This window comes from Mesocricetus auratus, unplaced genomic scaffold (assembly GCF_017639785.1).
Source record: "Mesocricetus auratus isolate SY011 unplaced genomic scaffold, BCM_Maur_2.0 Super-Scaffold_6731, whole genome shotgun sequence".
Lineage (NCBI taxonomy): Eukaryota > Metazoa > Chordata > Mammalia > Rodentia > Cricetidae > Mesocricetus > Mesocricetus auratus.
The window spans coordinates 4,152,487-4,164,369 of NW_024429185.1; positions in this window are offsets into that span (position 1 = coordinate 4,152,487).

The following is an 11,883-nucleotide window of genomic DNA, read 5'->3' on the forward strand; positions in this document are numbered from 1 at the left end:
TGTTTTTGGGAACTATCCATTTGCACATATTCCCCCCCATTTGATATTTGAAAAAATCCAATTTCTGACAATCATAGCAGCAAATTGCCAGCTAATCCAAAGAAAAGTTTATAAATGATACATCAAAATGAATAAAATGCATAGCTCTTCTCAAGCTACCCTTATCTGCAGCGTAGGTAGTTTCTGTACTCAGATTACCTGTTTGATCATGTTTCCCCAAAAGCTCATTCTTTGTTTTAATAGACTTCAATCTTCAGAAACAATTTACTTCTTTCAATAAGGAGATGGACTTTACTTTCATTGATTATTCACATCTTTGTAAATCTTTATAGCATGTGTCTAAAGGTCCATGGGCCTACCCAATCCTTTGAATTTCATTTTTAAAAATTAAGCCTGAATAATTGTTGGAATGTGTCAATAAGCATACTATGCTTTATTCCTTTAGTTATAATGTGTCAACCCCACTTTCATGTCCCTCACACTTTTACTCCACAAAAATATGGGAGCATGTCTTTGAATGAATATAAATCATTCTAATTTCATATATTCACTTAAAATTTTATTCATTTTCCTTAAACACCAATACAGAGTTATTGTTTGTATATGTACTACATATTCATTGTCAGTGGAAAGATATGTAGATTGTTTATATTTCCTAGCTACTGTGAGCACAGATGCACTTAGCATGGCTAAACAAGGTTTTTTTAGTAGAATGCTGTGTTCTTAGAGTACATGCCAAGGAATAGTATAGCTGGGCTTCTTGGTAGCTTCATTTTTAGACTTTTTTGCTGAAAATATTTATTTTATTACTTAAATTTTAAATAGCTTGCTTCACATGGAAATCCCAATTCCCTGTCCCTCCCCTCTTGCTATACCCTCCCACAATCCCCCCCCAGCCTCCCACCCTATCCCCACTTACTTCCATATAGGGGATATGCTGTGTCTGTCATTTCACTCAGGGCAGGGTCCAGGCACTCCCCTAAGAATCTGGGCTGAGAGAGCATCCCCCTTTGTGTTATGGACACACAAAATCCATTTGTATGCCAGGGTTAAACATTGATCTACTGCCCAGGGCCACATAGGTTACTCAGGCCTCCTTACTAAATCTCACACTCAGGGGGTCTGGATCAGTCCCATGCTGGCCTCCCAGCTGTTGGTCTGGGATCCAAGGGCTTGCCCTTGTTCAGATCAGCTGTCTTTGCTGGTTTTGTCAGCCCATTCTTTGCCATTCTAGTGGGAGTTGGTATAGCTTTGATGGATGTGAAGCATTTTTGGAGGAGTTGTACTGGGCTTTGAGGTTTAAAAAGCCCTTGTCTTGCCTGGTGTCTCAATGCTTGTTGAACAATGTGCATCTCTTAGCTACTATTCCCGCATGCTAGCTGCCTGCCTGAGGTCATGCTGACCAGCATAATTATAAAGGACTCACATTATAAATCTGTAAACCTCAAAGTGTTAAATCCCACATTTAGATGCTTTCTTTTATAAGTTGTGTTGTTCATGTGATATCTTCATAGCAAGTAACTAAGACAATTACTTCAACAATATTTGTGCTAATATTACACAGTCATATAATGCAGGCAGCTCACCATTGTAGATACATGTTTGTAACTAGGTTTGTATTTACTTTTCTTCTCTGTTGGTGAATAGAGTATCTTCCTGTAACATGAATACTAGTGAGTAGGTTTGAAGGCTCCAGGTAGTTAGCAACTTGCTTTCACTGTATTCAGTGAGATATGTAGATGTTTTATTCAGCAATTTAGGATTACAATTAGTTTGCAGATTACAATAATCTTGACAGTATTCTGAATTGTTTGGGGGTTTTATTGGCAGCTTTGGCCCCAAACTAAAATATATGTAATCCAATCTTGGCACTGGCATTTTCCTTTGGGGAAAAGAGATGTCTAGTTTGGGATTTGTCTTCCTCTTATTGATAATATCATTGTTTTTGTATCTATATGTAATTTAGGAAACCTCTGCTTCATTAGTTTTATATACAATTCCCACATCTCCCTTAGTTTTTTGTGCCCCTCCCTACATGTGATTATTTATCCCAGTGCTACCCCTTCTCCCCTTTAGATTTTCTTTTTTCAGCCACCCAAAGGTTTCTCCATAACTATATTCTATTTCTCTATCTTTGGGAGTTGCTTTACAGCCTACTAAGAAGTAGGCTCCATTGCCAGTGAAAGTATGGCTGTGCTATGAAGTTGAGGGCAAGCAAGCAAGGAACAAAATCTTCTTTCATCAATGCACTTACATAGGCTTCCAACAGAATGTGTGCCACAAATTAAAGGTGTGTTTTCCTACATTAAAAGTCTTGACAGGAAATGGTTTTACCACCGCAGACCAAGCTGAATATCTCTCACAGGTTGGACATCCATATCTTGATTGTAGTTTATTCCAGTTATATTCAAGTTGACAACCAAGAATAGATATCCCTTGGGCTAATTCACACGTTAGTGCTTCTATTCAGTAGTAGTTCACATTTAGATGTGAGTAGCATACTACATTTTATTGATTGGACAGTTTGGTCACTCATTTGATGGGCATTGAGATGATTTCTAAATTAGGGGTATTAGGAATTTTATAGTTGTAGGTGCTAGTGCTTATTTTTATGTGAACTTGGCTGTCCAAGTTTGTGCAATAATAAGCAGGATTGTAAAGGCTGTTACAAGCTAATTTTATTTCTTCTATTGAAAGGTATTACCCTCAAGTTATTTCCCATAATGGCAGCTATACTCTTTTAACTTTATGCCATCATTTTATCAGTGTTCCAACTTTTCTACATCATTGATAGCTCCTAGTGTTTCTGTCTCTTCCTATCACCACATCCTGGGATCTGAAAATATATTTCCTTGTGGTTTGACTTGTATTTCCATAATGAATGATGATATTGATATTTTTGTGCCTGATATCTCATATATGATGTCCTTCTGTATGCTGAGAATATGTGTTCCTTTTTTGGTTGATGAATAAAATTGCTTTGGCTTATGTCAGGGAAGAACAAAGCTAGGTGGGAAAGCCAAACTGAATAAAAGGAGACAGACGGCAGAGTCAAGAGACACTCCAGTAGCTGACAGAGTAGCAAGATACCAAAGCATTACTTGTAAGCCCTGGAGCACATGCAAATACACACATTAATAGAAATAAATTAATTTAAATGTAAGAGTTAGCCAATAACAAGCCTGAGTCACTGGCCAAACAATTATAATTAATATTAAGCATCTGAGTGATTTTTTATAAGCATCTGTGGAACCTGGCAAGACACAGAAAAGCCTGTGATGACAAATGGCATTCAACATGAGGCTCTCAAATTTCTATAGGTCTTTCAAAAGTGAAAAAAATGGTCCTAGCACCCAAAACGGAGCTTAAACACCTTCCTACTTCTGTCTTTAATGTGATGCATGGTACAGAGATGTCATGGAATGCAGTATTGAGTACAGTATGGCACGTTCCTACCACTTTACACAGAGGCATCTACAAGCTGCACAGCATGCTGTGTGATGGATTTATCTTTCACTCTTTAGACAAAAAAGGTTTATGGGCCATCTGCATGCTACCTGATGGCAGTATTTTCCTCTGAGTTGGGGAGTGGTAAGCCTGAATCTCCTGGGTACATTCATCATGTTGGGAATCTGAATAGGTTGAAGCCAACAGCCAAAGCTACTCTTTTGGCCCTAGCTATGCCCACTTAGCAGTTTAAAACAGAAAATATAGTGCAGAAATAATCAAAAGGTAGATTAGTGCATCTACTTTAACCCAAAAAGAAACCATTAACCTCAAAATACTTCACATTGGTATGAATTTTGGTTTATTGATACAAAGTTATGGTCAATTTTGTTATACTATATGTATAATTCTACACTTGTTTAAGGTATTATATTTTTGCAGCTCATTTAAAATTGTCATATACAGCTAAGAAATACAAATTAATAGTCATCTTTAATTGTCAAATTTATAATCATGTAGTTAGGTTTTCTAGATATGCAGAGATATATTTCAGATGGGTATATAATATGCAAACATGTCAAATACCTACAGGATATGGCATTTAAAATGTTTTAAGATCTTAGAATTTTCTTAACAGTGAGACACTTCTGGACCTGGTAGACTAATTTGTCTCAAAAGGATGATGGGTATAAAAGAATCACCTTACATAGTTGGCTTTCAGTGTGTCAAGGTCTGCCGTTTGGGTAAGAAACTACTCTTGCCTGGACTGCTTGACATTATGCTGTAAAAACTGGACATGCAGGATCCAAAAAATGCTGCTTAACTTTCCCAAACAAGGTGGTATAGTCCTTTAGGATTCCTCCTTCATGTAAGATTTTGCCAGACAGTCTGAATGACATAGAAGAAAATGTCCAATGAATTTTGTCAAAAAAGATGATACTGTCCTTCAGATATCTTTTTTAAACTTTTTTTCAAATTTTAAATAGCTTGTTTTACATGTCAATCCCAGTTCCCTCTCCCTCCCATCCTCCCGCACCCCCCTACCATCCCCCCCATCCTCCCACCCTATTGCCAATTCCTTCCGCATAGGGGATATCTAGAGTCTATCATTTCATTCAGGGTAGGGTACAGGCACTTCCCTAAGAGTCCAGGCAGAGAAAGCAACCCTCTTTGTGTTATGGACACAGGATGCCTGTTAGTATTCGAGGGATTAACACTGATCCACTACTCTGGACCCCATAGGTAGCCCAGGCCTCTTCATTGACTCTCACATTCAGGGGATCGGTCCCATGCTGGCCTCCCAGCTGTCAGTCTGGGGTCCAAAAGCTCTCCCCTGTTCAGATCAGCTGTCTCTGCTGGTTTTGCCAGCCCATTACTTGCCAATTTGTTCTTGGCTCCTCTCTCTGTCGCTGGGTTCCTTGGGTTCTGTTCAGTATTTAACTGTGGGTGTTTGTCTCTGCTTCCATCAGTCACTGGATGAAGGCTCCAGGATGGTTATAGACATCAAGTTCACTATCAGGAATAGGCATTCAAGGTGGTCTCTACACTATTGCTTAGCTTGCCAATTGGTGTCATCCGTTTAGATCACCAGAGGTCACAATGGTGCCTGATCTGTCTTCTAACCTGTCCTTCAGATATCTTGCTTCACTGAGAAATCTGCCCTATTTCTGAAGAATTTAGGAATACAAACAGGAACTACAAACACAAGCTTCACCAATAGAATACTGGAGTTGGAAGAGAGAATATGAGATATTGAAGACAGCATTGAAGAATAATACTGGAGCTAATAAATATCATATACCAAATGGACCTAATAAATTATAGTTACACAATATTTCACAAAACACAAAAGAATATATTTTGTTCTCAGCACCAATGAAGCTTTCTTCAAAATTTATGAACACACTCAGTAACAAAGCATGTCTCAACAGATACAAGAAAATTGAAATAACTCCCTGTGTCCTATCACACCAAAATGGAATAAAACTGAATATCAACAACAGAAACAACAGAATACTTATGAACTCACGTTAACACAAAAGTTCTCTACTGAATAAAAAATGGGTCAAGACAAAAGAAGGAAAGAAGCTAAAGACATTCTAGAATTCAATGAAAATGAAAACACAACACAGACACATTTATTGAATACGGTGAAAGTGCTGCAAAATGAATGTTTTAGCACTAAGTGCTTACATAAAACAAAAAATGCAAAGAGAACACCTGACTGCTCTAAGAGTAAAAGAGATGAACACATTCAAGAGGAGTAGATTGCAAGAAATGATAAAACTGAGAGCTAAAGAAAAACACAAATATCAAGGAACAAAGAGTGGGTTTGGGCGGAATAAACATAGGCGATGTGAAACAAAGGCTGAGAGAATACATTGTATTGAAAAAAATATAAAGGAAAGGGGGGTCATAACAACTGACCTGGAGGAAATCCTTAAGTACATATTTTAAAGACCTATACTCCAAAAAATTAGAAAATCTAAGAAACGTAAATAGCATTCTCAATAGATACTAAATACCAAAGTTGAGTCAAGATCAGACAATTTCAATAAAACCTCACAGGAAACAGAAGCAGTCAATGCAAGTCTCCACACCATCTCCAAAAAAAAAGCAAGTTTACTGCAGAGTTCTATCAGGATTTCAAAGAACTATTACAAATACTTCTCAAATCACTCCACAAAGTAGAAAATAAGGAATATTTCCCAATTTATTACCAATTCATCTCAGTTACTCTAATATCAAAGCCCCCAAAACACTCGACAAACATTACAATTACAGAACAATTTCCCCTATGAACACAGATGCAAAAATGCTTGCAGGCTGAATATAAGAAAACTTCAAAAATGACATAGATCATGATCAAGTAGGCTTCATCCCAGTGACACAGGGATGGTTCAATACATAAAAATCAAATGTAAGCCACCATATAATCAATCTGAAAAAAATACCATATAACAATCGCATTACACTCAGAAAAGGCTTCTGAAAATAGCCAACACAAACATTCATTATAAAAGTCCTAGAAAGAGTTGGGATACAGGAAATATAACTAAAAATAATGAAGGCAACATACAGCAAGCTATAACCAAAACCAAATTAAATGGATAGAAAGACAAAGCAATTCTAGTAAAATCAGTAATGCAATGAAGTTGTTTACTCTCTCTATGTCTATTCAACATAGTACTTGAGGATTTAGGTGGAGCAATAAGACAACTGAATGAAATTAAAGTGATAAAATTGGAAAGGAATGAGTCAAATATTATTTAAATACTAAAAAACCCAAGAAACTCCTACGGCTGATAAACACTTTCAGAAAAGTGGCCGGATACAAGATAAATGGAAATAAGTACATAGATAGATGATAGATAGATAGGTAGATAGAATATAGATAGATAGATGATAGATAGACAGACAGATAGCCTCCAACATACAAATGGCAAATGGACAGAAAAAGGATCAGAGAAAAATGTATTTAATAATGACCTCAAATAAAATAAAATATCTTGGTGAAAACCTAACCAATAAAGGGAAAGATACATATGATAAAAACTTCAAAACTTGCCGGGCAGTGGTGGCGCACGCCTTTAATCCCAGCACTCGGGAGGCACAGGCAGGCGGATCTCTGTGAGTTCCAGGCCAGGCTGGACCGACAGCCTCCAAAACAATACAGAGAAACCCTGTCTCACAAAACCAAAAAAAAAAAACTTCAAAACATATATCTCCATAATGTAGTTTTTAAAATAAGTACAAAAGTGAGGAAAAAACTTGCAAGAATGTTGAGGATCAGAAAATACTACATGCTGCTTGAGAGAATCTAAATTGCAACAATGCCATTCCACCACTGAAGTAAATGGATAAAGAAACTAATAAGTTTAAAATTATGTGTCTAAACTTTGATGTCCTTCTTCCCACTTCCTTGGGTTCTCTACAAGGGATTATATCAACAACATATGCAGAATTCAAAATATATTATAGAATCATACTGATATTAAGAAGCTGCAAAGTTTAATAAAAGTTAGACATTGTATTTAGGTGTAAACAATTTTCCTTTCTACAGAATACATTTTTGCATAAACCAGAATGTACAGTATATAAATTGTGGATAAGGGAAATATTAATGTTTAAATCATTCAGTATAAATGGAAGAGGGAAAAAGTTTAAATAAGTTTCCATATTCAATGTGAATGTTGTTAACAATTAACAATACATGGAATAATTTTGTTGTCCATGGGGATTCTGTACACTCTCCTGCCACATCTAAAATTAAAGTTTCAAATTATCATTTGAATATGCATTACTCCACTGAATAAAACATTCAATAACAATTTATACTGAATAACTTATGATTTATTTGCAGTTTGGAAGTGGGTTCTTTTACACCTTAGAGAGATCCAACTATGCCTTTATGGAGAAAGCAATCAGCTGCACACATTAGTCTATGAGGTAGTGAGGTTGAAAAACAGAACAGAAAATGCCCAAATACCTTCTCTGCCTGCAAAGTGAAATGAAATTTTCCCCTAATAACAATTGCACCAAGAGATCTTGGGATAGAGGAAGCATACTTTACTTCTTCAATGAAACAGTGTTTATTTCTGAGAATGTTTAGCTCTTCCCATGACTATACTAGAGCTTCAATCTTGTATTTCGTGTGTGTGTGTGTGTGTGTGTGTGTGTGTGTGTGTGTGTGTGTGTGTGTGTTGGAATTTTCAATTTTGACCTATTGTCTTAGATAAGAAAATATTCCATATAGCCTTTGATTTCTAATTATTTCATTCAACTATCTTTCACCAAGTACTCAGTGGTCACACAAACGGGCTTTTGAAAGATTGTCATAATTTTAGTTGAGACAGAATAACTCTTGCCTATTCTTTAAAAAAATACTACCACTGACACTACAGTCATCATGGGATGCAGATTCTTGCACATCTGTTTCATACACAGAGTACAATTTCCCTTTCTCCCTTAAAAACTACTTTATAGGTGTTTAAATATCCTCAAAGGACTTTTATCAAAGAAATTATTCCTTTCTATATTTATCATGAACCACTGGTTTGTAAAAGCTAACTAATCAGTCTTACAAGTCTTACGCCTGATATTTCTGATAAGCATGCTATTTTGTCAATTGTTACAATACTTTCCGGGAGTAGCTATAAGAAAATTCTACATATAAACATTAATACCAATGTGGAAGGAAATCTCAAACTGGTGAAATAAAGTGAGCATGGAACCTTAGAAAAGTGTTAAATTGAGTGAAGTTAAGCACACAAATATATTATTATTTTACCATGAGAGAAAAGAAAGTCTTCTGAAACTGGAAAGGCGCTCCATATTGTAACCATCTATTCCAGGCTAACAGTATTGTGGTAGAACTGTCCCTCTAGCATGTGATCAGAAGCTACCGCGGTTGTTGCTTTTGACAACACATTGTAAAATTCACATAGGCAAAAACATAATGTTGTGATTCTGTCAAATACATTAAGCATTTACGAACTAGACTTCCTGCTGCAAAAGTGCATTGAGCATATTCAGTACATGCCGCATTGAATGTGTCCAAGTAAAACGGAAATAAAATGTACCTCATGGATGCCTGCTCTCTTTCTTCTTCTGCGATTGTTGTTTCAAATGCTGTGGAGACTGCATAGCATGAAGTAATAGTATAAATTTCACAGAAATGTATGTGGCCACTATAGTATGAAGTCTGTTCTTATACATGAAGAAGAATAACAGTGGCTTCTCAAAAGAAATTGTTAGGAATAGCACATGTGATTAAAGGGGCTTTATCATCTGTTGGATATGTTAGGATAGGAAACTTGTTGTGACCTCTCATATCAGATCTTACTAACTGGCTCACATTATGTTTTAACGTACATACGTTGCATCATCCTATGCAATTACATCCTATACTAAGGAAGGATGGACATATTGGAATAAGTTGAGAGCTTTTACCCTTGAAAAGCAATTGGTGAAAAGAAGACCTGTGAAAAATCTGCCCTTCTTTAATATATAAAGCTAATCAATACTGAGAAAATTCATTAGGAACTTCTCTATGCATTTGAGAAAGAATTTGAAAAAAGGGCTAAAACAAGCAATGATGAATTCATGATAAGTTCCTGGATTCCCAATACAGAGAAATGAGTAAATAAGACAAAGTACTCACATTTTCGTAGTCTGATAATCACCTGTTGCTTTAAATCGTCTGTGCCAAATATAAAAAGGGAGCAGAGATGTAATCACGACATCCCTATCTTGGAATGTATTTCATTTATTTTTCAAAACACAATTAATAGGATCACAACAGTGCAAAATCTGATGAAATAGCAAGATGGGGAAGATAAGTACCAGCAGGAACATCATTAATAAATTTTTAAAGACCTAACATTGTGAAGGTGTTTATGGCTGCAGCTCAGGGAAGATTTGAGTACCTGGTATGTTTGTATGAATATGTACACATATTTTATCTTGACTGGGAAGCCCATTTGAACCCCCCTACAAAGTGCTCATGAGTGAAATTGGTCTGAAATTCTCTTTCTTAGTTGTGTGTTTGTTTGACTTGAGTATCAAAGTTATTAAAGCTTCTAAAAAGAGTTTGGCAATGACCCTTCTGATTCTATTGCATGGAATATTTTGAGGAGAGTCGGCATAAGTTGATCTTTGAATTTCTGGTAAAATTCTGCACTGAGGACATCTTGACTTTGGCTTTTACGTTGGGAGATTTTTGATGACTGCTTCTATGTCCTTATATGTTATAGGTCTATTTAAACAGCTTGTCCTTGATTTAATTTTGACAGGTGATATCTATCCAGGAAGCTGTCCATTTCCTTTAAATTTTCTTATTTTGTGGAGTACAGGTTTTCAAAGTATGACCTGATGATTCTCTGGATTTCCTCAGTGTCTGTTGTTTCGTCCCCCTATTCATTTCTGATTCTGTTAATTTGCATGTTGACATTCTGCCGTTTGGCGAGTTTGGATAAAGGTTTGTCTATCTTGTTGATTTTCTCAAAGAACCAACTACTTGTTACATTGATTCTTTGTGTTGTTTTCCTAGTTTCTACTTTATTGAATTCAGCCCTCAATTAGATTATTTCCTGGCATCTACTCTTCCAGGGTGAGCTCGCTTCTTTTTTGTGCTGGAGCTTTCAGTTGTGTTGTTAATTCTTTAGTGTGTTTATTTGCCAGTTTCTTCATGTGGGCACTTAGTGCTATGAACTTTTGAAACTATTAGCACTGCTTTCAAAGTGTCCCATAAATTTGGGTATGTTGTGTCTTCATTCTCATTGAATTCGAGGAAGTCTTTAATTTCTTTTTTTATTTCTTCCTTTACCCAGGGATGGTGCAATTATGCATTGTTCAGTTTCCATGAGTTTATAGGGTTTCTGCGATTTGTGTTATTGTTGAATTCTAATTTTAATTTCTGGTGGTCTCATAAGATACAGGGGGTTATTCCAATTTTTTGCATCTGTGGAGATTTGCTATGTTTCCTATTATGTGGTCAATTTTAGAGAAGGTTCCATGTGGCACCGAAAAGAAGGTATATCCCTTTGTATTTGGGTGGAATGTTCTATAGATGTCTGTTCAAACCAGCTGGGTCATAACTTCTATTAGTTCTTTTGTTTCTTTGTTAAATTTCTGTCTGGAGGTCCTGTCTAGCGGTGAGAGTGGACTGTTGAAGTCTCCTACTATTAGTGTGTGAGATTTTATGTGCTTTTTGAGCTTTAGTAATGTTTCTTTCACGAATGTAGGTGCCTTTGTATTTGGGGCGTAGATATTTAAAATTGAGACTTTATCTTGATGTACTTTTCCTTTGATGAATATGAAGTGTCCTTCTTCATCTCTTTTGATTGATTTTAATTTGAAGTCTAGTTTGTTAGATATTAGGATTGCTACACCAGCTTGTTTCTTGGGACCGTTTGATTGGAAGATCTTTTCCCAACCCTTTACTCTTTGATGTTGAGATGTGTTTCTTGTATGCAGCAGAAGGAAGGGTTCTGTCTTCATATCCATTCTGCTAGTCTGTGTCTTTTTATATGCAAGTTGAAGCCGTTGACATTGAGGGATATTAATGACCATTGATTGATGATTCTTGTTTGTGCTTGATTTATTGGTAGTGAAGTTATTTTGTGTAGTTTCTCGTCCCTTTTTCTTTTGGTGTTTGTAAAGTGGGATTGTATATTGCCTGCGTCTTTGTGAGTGTAGTTATCTTCCTTGGATCTAGGTTTTCCTTCTAGCACTTTCTGTAGAGCTGGATTCATGGATACATATTGTTTAAATCTGGCTTTGTCATGGAATATTTTGTTTTCTCCATCTATGGTAATTGAGAGCTTTGCTAGATATAGTAGTCTGGGCAGCCATCCTTGTTTCCTTAGCATTTGTAGGAAATCTGTCCAGGATCTTCTGGCTTTCATCATTTCCATTGAGAAGTCAGGTGTAATT